The sequence below is a fragment of the Scaptodrosophila lebanonensis genome, unplaced genomic scaffold (genome assembly GCF_003285725.1).
Source record: "Scaptodrosophila lebanonensis strain 11010-0011.00,11010-0021.00 unplaced genomic scaffold, SlebRS2 tig00000072-arrow-pilon, whole genome shotgun sequence".
Classification (NCBI taxonomy): domain Eukaryota; kingdom Metazoa; phylum Arthropoda; class Insecta; order Diptera; family Drosophilidae; genus Scaptodrosophila; species Scaptodrosophila lebanonensis.
The window spans coordinates 1,332,871-1,346,139 of record NW_022060558.1 but is presented as its reverse complement, the minus strand read 5'-3'; the positions used below and the strand labels follow the sequence as shown (position 1 = coordinate 1,346,139).

At 34.9% G+C, this 13,269-nt stretch overlaps 1 pseudogene; it reads left to right on the top strand.

Annotated features, from left to right (window-relative positions):
- Positions 1–551: 551 nt before the first annotated feature.
- LOC115625562 lies at positions 552–1,026 on the top strand (annotated as a pseudogene).
- Positions 1,027–13,269: the final 12,243 nt, after the last annotated feature.

The window sequence follows — 13,269 nt, the reverse complement described above, 5'->3', positions numbered from 1 at the left end:
AAACGTGCCATAAAAAACAAAAATAATAATATAAATATCCTATATAGAATGTTTAAATTTACATTTGATTTCGATTCCTATTTTATGAACGCACTGTTAAATTTATTAAGCTTTTAAATGGATTGATTCGATTTTAAAAAGAGCAGTTTTGTCATAAGATATTTTATATTTTTTTAAAGGCTTAACCTTATAAGTTTTCCAATATACTGCCCATAATACAAATTTTGTATAACTGTGTTTTACAAATACATATTATAATCAATAGGGATCCATTTATTTAATATTAACCCAATTACCGATCTATAATTTTTTCGACTCCCCTGTTTCAAGGTTTTAAGTCGTAAATTTTCATGAAGTCGTGAATAGTTGGTTCTGTGAGAAGTCGCGTTTATGGCTTCCACAATCATGCTTCTAAGATTTATTTTAGGTAGGTTTGAATAGAAATTAGTATCATTTTTTGTAAGATTTCATCCCAGTGGGCTTTGCCACAACAAACGTTCATAGGAAGGTTGCAAGCTAAATACAAATACTTGCACATACATATTTTTATAATGATCGGTAGAGTCAGTTATTGGTACCGGGAAAATGTCTCGGACAAAAAGCGGATTGCGCGGCTTGTCGTTTAATTAGTGGATTTGGTCTGTTGGGCATCGGGGCCTTTCTGCTCTCACAATCGAAGCGTCCGCGTCCAATTGAGAAATATGTTATGAAGGGATTGGCAGCAGGTGTGTTAAATTGTAATACAATCCCAAAATATGAAATTACTAGCTCATTATTCCGACAGCTGTTGGAGCTTTAGGCGTGGCACGTCTGGCCGACGTGAATTTCTTGAAGGCAGAACTTGAACCAAGCAAGCCCACAAACACGCGCGAGTCAAGCCAAGGACGCTTCTAGATATAAAGGCATTAAGTATAACAGACTAATTTCTGAAGAAATTTATGATTATATAAATTATTTATGCATGACTAAGCATCCACGTGTATTTGAAATAACAAATGAAACAAATAACACAAATTTACACATGAACCCCAATTAGAATCACATTTTTCCCAGCTTAGTGGCAGTCTTGCGATTGGGCGTCATATTTATGCACCGACAAATTGTCTCATTGATTTGGGTCTAAGGCTCTGGCACATTCTGTACATAGTTGCCCTTTTCGAAAGATGAGCGGAGTATGGGTAATGGACTTTCGGTTTTTCGTTGAAGGCGCTAAAAGTTCTTGCACAATGCGCGACAGCTTTCAGGTGCAACAAATGGCTGGAATGATGGGGCACATTTCGCTTATTACCTGCAGGTAACCACCCATTTGCGAAGCATATCCCGATCTGGAAGATCGTATGCGTATACCTATTACAAAATTACAAAATGCAAACCTTAGCAAACTTAGCCGCAGAGGCTTAAACAATTTTATGCAGAACTAGTTGTTTTGAAAAGTGTTTGTATGCTCCATTTGACACTTCGTTGATATGTCTCATCATCTTTCCTTATGATATAAAAAGGTTAAAGCACGAAAACGAACCATATTAAAACATTGACTTACTTTTGTGCTTTTAACATTTTACTTAACATATCTTTTTAAGATCTATAATAAAATAGGAACTCAACATTTATATACCCGGTACGCGAAGAGTAAAGAAATATTAGATTTGTGCAAAGTAAAGAAAAATGAAAGATGTCCGTCTGTGTCTCATCTTTTCTGGGTGTCTATCTATAATTTGGAGACGATTGGGCCAAATTACAAGTAATATACACTTCTCTTACAAACTTTTTTAATCTATAGGCACCATGAATTTTCTTCTTTTTTTTAATTTGCTTTCACTTTCCCTGCTACAGAATTTACTCAATACTATTCACAATTTTAAAAGTACATATGCAATTGTGAGTAGTGAAACAATTCCATTATTATTCCAGTATTAGGTCCATAAGCTTTATTCTTTGTTGTTACATATTATAAATTGTATTTTTTTGTGGGCGTTTCTGACAAATATAATATAGTGGCGTTCTCGAATTATGAAGCTAAATGGTACAACAAATTTTACCACACGAGGAAAAAGTACACTATATCTAGGTATTGTTAACTACTTCTAGAAAGTTCAATTTTGAAATGACTGCTACTTGTATTTTTTGTTGTCATTAACCCCGTAATAAATTTGCTTATCGTGTAGGCGATAAAAATCGCAGCTATTTCCACACGACTGCACCAACAAATGGCCAGTATTTGAATCGACATACATACGAGTAGTTGATAATAAATGTACCTCACAAAATATGGTTTAATAGAATTAGGTATAAAAATAAACGCAACTTTGTCAGTCCTTAATCAGGCCTATTAATGTGCACGCCAGTGTTTTTGTTGGACCACATTATCTTTTCTATTTATACTCAATCGGTATATTTTTATCAGCATTTTTCGCCCAATTAGCCGGCAAACACATAGTTAGTCAACTTCATATGTCACAACATTTTTGACCCTGCCGCGGGAACTAATCTGGTAAGAAACAGGGGGAGGCATTCATGTATTTCTTTTAATGAAAGCACAAGTAAATCCGAGGTAATTAATGTCGAAATCTTTGTCACTGCACTCAATTAGTGCACATAATTGGCTGAGTTTTCGGTTCATTTCATGGCAATTACATAAGCGGCTCAGAAGGCGCGAAAAGTCAACAAAGTGTGTTCTAAGCCTTGCTAAGCTCTTGGCAAGCGTGTTTGTATGTTTTTCTTCTTGTATGCTCAACATATGTAGATTCTGTTATCTAACAAATTGCGTTCATTTCTTCATTATTTCGTTCTCCTTTATTTGAACAAATTGGGTGTTATAAGAAGTTTTCCGATTAGGTGTGCGGGAAGAAAACAATTATAATTAAATTGACGTTTTCTCTTTCAATATTTGAAAAGAAAAGACCTAGAATTTATTATTCTGAAAAACTATGTATACTACTGGGAAATGGTCGGCCAGAATAAGGGTTTATCTCGCCTTTACGGGCAAGAAATTGTGAAATTTTTTGTTATTACACTATTAACAATAAAACTATAAACAATGAAGAACAATCTTAGTGCAAAGAAAAAACATGAACAACCATCTGAAGTTAAATAACATTTTATGTTCGCTTCAGATATAGACGTATAGCGGTAATGACAAATATGTTTAATTTCGAGAAAATACATTTTATTCGACCTGCTTTTGATTGGATTTAAGTTATAAAAAACGAATTTCAAGCTCTTGTGACGTATTGAGAAAGTACTGTCACATCTATAGAAGTCAGCTCTTAAGTATAGTAAATATATATTATTCACCAAGCCTGAAACGAATTTAGCTTCGAAGGGAGAAATAATATTTTTATTATATTATTTATGTTTACAAAACTTTGTAATTGCTGTGCAAGAATTTTATGAGGGACATATAGAACTTTTACAGTCGGTGGTGCCATAAATTTTGCATAGAAAAACACTTCTTATTTATTGGCGACCAAAAATGATTTGTAATATACATACATAAACATACATTCTATGTTCAGCAGATTTGTTTATTTATTTGTTTGGCTGGCGGTTGGTTTTGTGGACGTTAATGTCTGCTCCATTTTTACGACCAGTGGGAAGTAAAAACAATAAACAACTGTGGCTAGACAACTGCAATTTATGTAAATATCGACGAATGCAAACCAAATACCAGTCATTACACTTTACAAAGACAAAACAAAACAATTTCAAGTTAAATGGTGGCGGAGTATTTATTTTTATGGACACAGTGTAGGCTCATTCCATACATTTGTAGCTCAGTTTGGGCCATTGTGCATAAATAAAAGCAATTTTTTAATGTTAAAGCTCATGGCAAGTCCTTGCTCAGACACAATTTGATATGCAAACAACTACAAACAGTTACAATAAAATAAAACAACAGCAACAACAGAAGGATAACAATACGCTGCTGTTGACGTCGATACAGTCATGCAATCCATTTCAAAATGGAATTCCACATATACAAGTATACACACACAAATACATAGAGTAGGTTTTGGAAATGTGACTGATTCGTAAATCTGCTATTGTGCCTTAAATGTTTCAATATACTTATCATAAAAGCCTGTCAGCCATTAGTATAGTTATTGTTAATGGCGTGTGATAAAGGGTGCGTGTCATAAAAAGTTCGTGTCAAGATTTGTCAGCTGCCGTCGTCAGGCTTTTGAATCAATTTCAAATCCACTCCTGTCCCAATATTGGCATAAAATGTTTGATCCTCTGCGCAGAGCTCACTTCTGAATAGCAAGCATCCAAACATAAGTATGCCTGTCCTCTCGCATCTATGTATCTAAATCACTCAAATACATTCTCGACAGCACGTACGTGCAGGAAAAACAAAGCGCGAAAAGCATGCCAAATGAAAATGTCAACAATGTCATAAAGGCGCAACAGCTGAAGGACGTGTGTCGATATTTGCTGGTAATACTCCAAGGCGCTATCTGCGTACACGCAAAAAAATGTTTAATGTTTCTTAAACAAAGAGTACAACACACTCGAGTGTATGTGGCATATAGAAATGAACTTTCCAGAAGCAGAATAACAATTATGTATAGCATGTATAGCTGTGCGGAGCCTGACCAAAAGCAATTCTTTTCTTTCTTAACATTTTTAAATCGATAATTCTATCATAGAAAATGGCAAATAAAAAATAAAAATAATATTAGGAAAAAAAGGAAAAAGTTGTAATACAGCTCGGCATTTTTAATGGCGCATTAATGGCGCTAAAATTTATAATGAGAAGGAAGCTGAAGAGGTCACACCCTATCGAACTTGCCAATCGGTTCATATAAATTATAAATAATATGAAATGTAAATAAGACTAAGCTCCTAGCTTAAGTTCTAATTGTATTTGGCTATAAGCATAATTTAAGTTAATTAAAGCAGAAAAAAAGACTTACTTTGTTTTAGCAAGGCTAACCTGCCCAGGGAACCGCAAATCTAATGCGTGATTCGATTCCTTTTTTTTTGAGTGTACCACTCAAAGCTCCCTGAAGCTCTAGTGCGCTCTACGCTCGCTTAATACGACATTTCTTTATTGCTGACAGGCACATACTATAGATGGCATACTACCATAGATGGAAAACTTGTGATACTGCAAATGAGATGCGCAGCATTACAGACATTAATAAAGACGCAACGGATATGAGCAGGCATACGAGCACACGCACATGCACCAACACATACACACACACACACTCCCGTTACTCACATATGCATAGGCGCAGAAATCAAGTGGCACAACGTTGCTTCGTTTATGTTCTGATTGCGCATACGCCGAGTTGTCTGCCTTGAAAGGAAATTCATGATGTTTTAGAAATTTGCATAAAAAATGACTTTAGGCAAAAGGGTAATACTCGATGGCTTACATTGAGCATTTTGGAATGCTGATGCCTGCATTTGAATGGCCTGGCCCCTCAATTTGTATTTGAGTTGCTGCCGTAAATGCGTTGAAATGTTTTCAAATGTGTTAACATGGCAAAGATGAAAACTTGTGGCTTAACTAAATACGACTTAGAGCCTAAAGAAAAGACATTTGTTTGCTTATGCAGATTACAAGCCGCCTTTTGATGGTATTTTCGTGTTTTGCCTTTCTCCTTTCCTACTTTCTTGGCATTAAATTTGAATATAGCTTGCCATAAAATGAAACGTTTAACGCTTGAATGGCAAGTGGTCATTTTTTAATGTAAATATAATGTGAGGTCTTCATTTTGATTTAAAATCGACATTCTGAAAGTTCATTGAAGCGTGCCTGTAAGCGCAAAAATCAATTCAAATAATGTGTGTGTGTAAGCCTTACTTTTGCATATTTATATTTTAGTTGCACAACATTGTTTGTCACTTTTCCCATTGTGGCGGCCACTTTCCGAACTCACAACTTATTTCTTTCTCTCTCCACCGTCAAGGCACAAGTGTCTCAGGCACTCGCCCATACTCCACTAACTGCAAAATTTATAAAAGGAATCTCAAGTCAATTTACATTTCAAAATGGCACAAAATAAGCCAGCGTTGCACTTGACACTCTGACAATTTGATAAATTGAAAAAGTCCTTTCATTCATACATTTATTGCATATTTCCTTCGATTTGTTGCTGCTGTCCTTCCTGGCATCGCCTTTGCGCCTCTGGTCACAGTTAGTAGTGGCAAAGAATGATTTTCCTCTGTTTTTGTTTATCTTCTCTTAGTTTCGTTTTTCTTCTTACTTTTTTTCCTTCCTTTTTTTGCTGTTGCATTGGCAAATGCTTTTAGGAACTGGTCACAGTTGTGTTTTCTTTTTGTTGGCAGGTAGTACTTCCTCTCCTTGCTTATTCCTGTTCCGTTGCTGTTGCGAATTCTCAGCAACTGTGCCATTTTGATATGCAACTAAAGCAACAATAATAACAGCACTAATAATACAAAAAATATTTATTTTTACGTATGTACTTGAAAGAAAAAGCGCAAAATATTGTGAGTAGGTGGCACTGCTGCTATGTTCCATAAATATATAAACAATTCAAGATTTGAATTCAATTACAAAAGTTTTCCGGAAAATTCCATTGAAAAGCTTGGGGCTATATTTAGTATTTTTTAAATCTTATTGAGACCACAAGCAGCTGTTCACTAGCCTTACATCAATTGATAGAAAGAAGTAAGTAGGTGGAAAAAAGTTCATTGCACACAATAGTGAAACATTATTTTGTTTAAATAAAAAGTTATTGAGGAGTGAATCGTGAAACAGTCAATTTAGAGAAAATTAGGCAGTACTCATTCACGATTTTAAGTCATGAGAGCTCTTCTTCCTATTGAAGAAGCCCTACCTTTGATATATAAGCAGCGCGCAAATAATAGTAAATATAAATATTCAAATACACGTGCGTCGTTTATTTAAAAAGTTTGTTTCTATATTTTGTAAGTTTCAAGTTTAGTTTGAAAGCCTCATTCAGACCACAAGCAGCTGTTCACTAAACTTACATAAATTCATAGAAAAAAGTAAGTAAGCGGAAAAAAGTTCATTGTACACAATAGCAAAATATTATTTTGTTTAAATAAGAAGTTTTCATTTGAGAAAAGTATTTTACCATCTCGGATTATTGTGGAGTGAACTGTGAAATAAAAAGTAAACTGACAAGAAATTTGACAATACTGCTTCACTTCTACTTACGATTTTAAGTCATGTAAGCCGTTCTTTCTACCGAATAGGCAGGGCTTCTTTAACAGTAAATGGATATATTAAAATACTCGTGCGTCGTTTATTTAAAAAGATTGTTTCTACATTTTGTAAGTTTTAAGTTTAGTTTGAAAACATCGTTCAGACCATAAGCAGCTGTTTAATAGAGTTACATCAATTGATAGAAATAAGTTAGTAAGTGGAAAGATAGTGTAGTTTATTCGCAGCTGGTTATATAGTAATATTGACGTATGTATGTATACAAATTCTTCAATAGAAAAACTTTAAAGTTTTAAAACATTTACTCAAAATCTTCTCTTGTGTAACAGAAGAAACTCAGGACCCAGAAATAAGGAGGATGCTTTAATCTTTTATGTTAGCCATTTTTGCTTTATTGTAAAAGCAAAGATTATTTGTTTTGGAGCACGAAGTTACTAGAGACCAAGAACTAAATTCTCCAAAATCCAATTCAAGCATTTTAAGGCTACGGCGGCTTCTTTGGTCGAATTACATTACCCAAACTTATAAAAAATGTCGGGCAAGCAAATAATTGTGTATCATTTAAAATTGCCAGTCCTACGTCGAAAATGACTTCGCTATGACCATTTTCTGCATTTACTTGAAAGTGATTTGTTGCTGCATTTGACTCTTATTGAAAGACCCACACAGTCGAATATTGTCTTGTTTGCTTGTTTGGCAGTAGCTCGTCCAGATTGTTGAGTACGAAACACGGAAGCATTTTTGTAATAATCAAACAGCATTTGTTTGTCAGACGTGGCAAATGTTCATGTACATTAGTCCGTTTAATGCCCGCACTCCTACGGTATTTCTCATGCAAATCTTGCATTATCAACTAATGCACAATTTTCAAACAATCCTTCACCATATGCTTCCTGAAGCGAAGGACATCCATGACTGAAATCATTGTTTCATCGTTATACAGGCAAGTGGCCAAGAGTGGCCAAAATCGAAGTAAGTTCATTCGCTTATTCTTCGATGATTATTTAACAATAAATCTAAACGCTAGACAATTTGAACAATGCACAAAGTGCTACAAGTAAATAACTTTTTCAAAAAGATTAAGTTTGAAGAGAGTTTAGTTGAATAAGAATTATAGCACTACTCCATAATAAGTATGTTATTATTCATTTTTAATGATTATGAATTCTTGGGGTATTTTGGCCCTTAATTATTTTCTAGGGTTCATTGTCCAATCAGCTATCAGTTTGTGTTATCTGAAGCCCGCCAAGCTCGCCCCAAGTAATCAAAATGATTGAGGCTTGTAAAAAAAAAGTATGCAATTGGGGTCTTTAAAAATCCGCAATTTCTAGAATTATATATAGCAGTATGATATCAACAGTTGTTTCATGCATAGATTGCCATTTCTCGTAAGCAGTTACCGACTGAAGCCTTATCAAAAATTCACTAGGCATTCGTCATCGAAATAATTGGCCAATTGATTGCGATAAGCTGCTTTATTTATTTTGGTTGACCACGCGACCGAATCCAATTTGCGATGGTACTTATTGACTTCAGCAGCTCAAATATTTATCTATAAAATATGTGACGTCATTATGCGCAGGAATATGCATTCCAATAAATAACGCAAATAATACGTCAATTCGCTAAACTTGTAGGGCTTCGAACCGGCTTAGCTTGAAGGGGAAGTTACCACAGCAATCTTTTGAAAATTATCAATTTGCTTAAATGAGATTGTGTGCCAATTCCATGGTGTGGATTGTATTTCTTTATGAATCTAAAAAATAAATCAGAGTAAATAGGAGACTAAAACATATTAGTATCTTTGTCAAAATAATTTTGGTTTATTTATCAATTTACGTTAAAACAACCAATTATCCATCAATAGAATTACGATTGTTTTTAAATGTGTATTTTCCATATTTTTATGTGATTATATATGTTCAAAAAAAATCGTTGGATTATTCAAAAGTACGTTTAGATTGGCATTCGAGTTATACTTAATTCCTAACAGTTGTTTGGATTAAGTTCTCATATTAATATGTTATATAATTGATTATTTGTCAATATAGCCCACCTTGAAAAAAGTGAAGAGTGACATCCAAATTTTGATGGAACTTGGTCCCGCTTTTCTTGTACTTGTATATATAAACCTTGCATCACTGCATCACCCATAGACGTTAATGAAACACGTAAACCAGTCAGGTTACAGGTAAAAATAAAATTGTATAATGGTGAAATAATTAAGCATTTATCAACAGTGCATTAAATTTCTTAGAATAGGAACCAACTACCTTAATATTAAATAAAAAACTTGTCTCTTAAAGGAGATTAGATAAGACAAGTATTATCACATGCTCTCGGTAGATGTCTCTGAAATGAAGCTTGCACTTAGATACAAGTATGATTAGAGAGTATTGGTAATCATATAAATTTGTAATGCCTTAAATAAACATCAAAATGTTCGTAAAAGATGATGGAATCATCTGTGATTGTAATGGATGATTATTTTTGAAAAGTGTTGCCTCTGATTTTTATAACAAACTATAATTTGGTATACGATTATCGGTAGAAGAGATACTGCAAATATTAGACGGCATTATGCCAAAAGCATTGATTTCTAATGTTCTGTGAGAGCACATTTCCCTCAATGTAGTGGATGCTTATTTACAGGGCAGCATAAATGTTGTAGGTATGTTAAGTATTTTAATTCATTGGAACCTGGATAATTTTGCATTCAATTAAATATGCACCGTGAAGCACCCATAATGGCCCCGGTGTTGTTAAACTGTAAAATATTATAGCGTAACGCTCATGCATTTAAGCATTGAACGTTTAATTAAATTAGGCTTGCAGCATATTCCATAATGCGCATAATGTGCACATTGATAACTCTGCGATAAATATGCGCAAATTTGCAGGACACAACCACATACTACTTTTATATAGTCGTATGCTTTTGCATTGAAATTTATTTCACAGATGCGCCAGCACTGCTGACGAGCATGTTGTTGCTTATATAATTTCCGGTCAGAAAGGCTTTCAATCAGCGCTGCATACAGACAGACAGACATATGCACGTGCACGGGTATGTATGTGAGTGTGTGTGTGTGTGTGTGTGTGTGTGTGTGTGTGTGTGCGGGCGAATGCCGAATGTGTTCGAGTGAGTTTTTTATGAAAAATTTAATTAAATTCTTCGCTGACTGCCTGTTCTGTCGAAATGCGCACGCATAGCCACAAATACAATGCTGTTGTGTCAATGGAAGATTTATTTCACACTTAAAGTTCAATAGCTTAAGAGCTATAATGGCAACAACAATAAACAATAGCAAACATTTATATATGCTGAACACACACACACACATACGATTGTCTATAATAGATCTATGATGAAGATGTGGCCATGTGCCTGATGTGGAAATGAGTTTCCACCAGTTTATTCATCTTGTATCTTACACTTTATCTGCTTATTTGAACGACAGCTGCCGGCCTTCACCTAATTTGTTTAATTGACCACAAAAATTCCATTTTAATATTGCCATTAGGAGTGCGGAAGCTGCACAATTCATAATTTGACTCCCAATTTCTGGGCCATGTTTGGCGGGCAGTGTTTTCACAGATTCTACCATTACGTAACGGAGAAAGTTGCTGCTTACCAGCGGGCACGTTCAGTCCTTGTCGTTGTCAATGTGGGTGGAATGGGTGGGCGTGCCTGATGACAGCATTAGTAATTGGCAGCTGTCAGTGATGGCCTCAACAACAGCTGCCGCAATTGCAATTTCTGCAACGGCGCGGCAACAACTATGGCAAAACCAACAACAACAAGAACTCCCATAGCAGTGCAATTTTCGTTTCAATTTGTAAGAATTTTTCGTGAAAACGCCCATCCACACAGCTGCAGCTGCAGCTGCAACTGCAGCTACAGACAGCAATCGCAACGAATTTTCCTACATCCAACTAACGGCTGTCTTTCATCAAATGGTGGTGCCACATGCCGTATGCGTAATGTGCAAATTAATGCGATTATTCATTTGTTTAGAGCAATACGCTTTCTCTGCACTTGCGGAATTGAAATGCATGCATCGTACATATATTCTCGTATGTATGCAGTATAGGAATTGTACGAGCCGGAAAGCTTGCATTTTCTTGATTAATGCTTTTAATAAAATGCTTGACGCTTTTTAGTTTACTGTAAAACCATGACTGGGTTGAGTAACTATTTTTTAGAGTTGCATATTTAAGGCACTGTTGTTATCTATTTATCGCCATGGCTTTTCAAGTAGCAAAGTCAATTAATTTCTGGAATTTCTAAAAAAAAATGAAACAATCTATGGAACGACAAAACGATAATTAAAAAAGTTGGCAAATACGAGAAAGACATAATACTTGTATAATCAAAGCAAGAAACCAGTAAAAAATGTTAATTTTAAAATTTTGGAATGAAATTTAACTAATACGGTGGCTATATACTTGTAGTACTATTTTCTGCAGAGACAATAGACATGTTAATAATAAAATTGGTTTCAGCTTTTGGGGTGCATTTTGCAAAGTTTGTTTGTTCTGTATTTAGCATCCCTTGACATATATCTTAAGGGGATTATAAAACTTGCTGCCTTTCTGTGAAAACTTATCACCTATCCATTAGCAATTTTTCTTTGATGAATTGACGAAGAAACCCATTACATTTTATTTAATTGTAACTGTTGTAACTGTGTTTGTAAAATTTATTAACTTTCCCAAGAGCTGTGCGCATCACTGAAAATACTATCACGAAGAAATGAGACTTAGTTTTAGCTACGTGAATGAAATTCACAAAACTTCTAGCTTTTTACTAACACGCACGCTGCTTTTAATTTTATTTCTAGTCAGCACCGGAAAAATCATATAACATTTATTATAATGACTATAAATAATTGATTGCATTCGATTTTATATTTTTATTGCCTACAACAACATTTCTAATCTTTTAAGCTAGAGTTGCTGGTTTTGGTAACAAACTAGAGCAACACACACAACACTGCAAAGTAGTAAACAGGATGTCGTTGTGTATACAATTTCCGGTCAGAATGGCTTTCACCTGTATATATATATACACTTACATACATATGTGTGTGAAAAACTCGTGCAACGATGTGCAGCTATTTCGGAAAGCTTCAACTATCTGATCATCAACAGGCATTTCTGCCGCCAAAGGCTTCCTGCGTGTAATTGCCTATCGGTTCTAGTCAAGCCCGAATCGTTTGAGAATCACAGAGCTGATTAGTGCAGAAGCTGCTCCTGTTTTTTATTTTTTTCTTATTTTTTTTTTTTATTTTATTCATAATATCAACAATACTACTGTCGATTATGTTATAAAACTTAATATAACAAATTAAACTAAACAAAATAAAAAATAAGAAAGCCTAACACAAAGCTGTACAATGACGTCTATTAATGCCTCCGACACGTTGGGGGAATTTTATTAGCCAATTGGCCAGCTATGCCCCGATTCACAGCCTTATCTGGTCAGAGACATTAAAGACCTAAAAACCTATACAAAAAGTAGATAAAGGCGAAAAATGAATTCTATTTAACAACTAATTAGAAAAAGTACGAAGTAGAACGAGAAAAAGAAAAAGAAAGAAGGAAAGATAGATAGAGAAACAGAAAAAGAGAAAGGTGGAAAGAGAGACGAAAAGAAAAAAAAAAAGAGGGAAATCTCCAACCCGGTGGGGGAAATTTTAAATGCCAGTCCGGCAAGCTATGCCCCAACTCACAGCAGTAAGTGGTCAGAGATTTCCCCGAAGATAATTATAAAGAATAGATTTGATAGAACAGAGAGAGACCCGAAAACGATTGTGCAAAGCGTAATCAGTTGTGCATCTTGCCAATATGAATGGCAAATAATTCCTTGTTGGTTTACAAGGAACTAAAAAATTAAGGCGACCTAAGAGGGCAGAGGAGTCAACCTCACCGATAACCAACTAGTGGAGAAAAACTACTCCAAGAACCGTCCTACGATGTACTAAGGAAGCAACATGTTGTTGGAGCAACTGATGCATTGCATATCCTTTGAACAAGCTGACATGAGAGTGGCCCATTTTAATTCTTAAAGAAAACGCGAGTGTGTATTCAACTTTTGTTGTCTC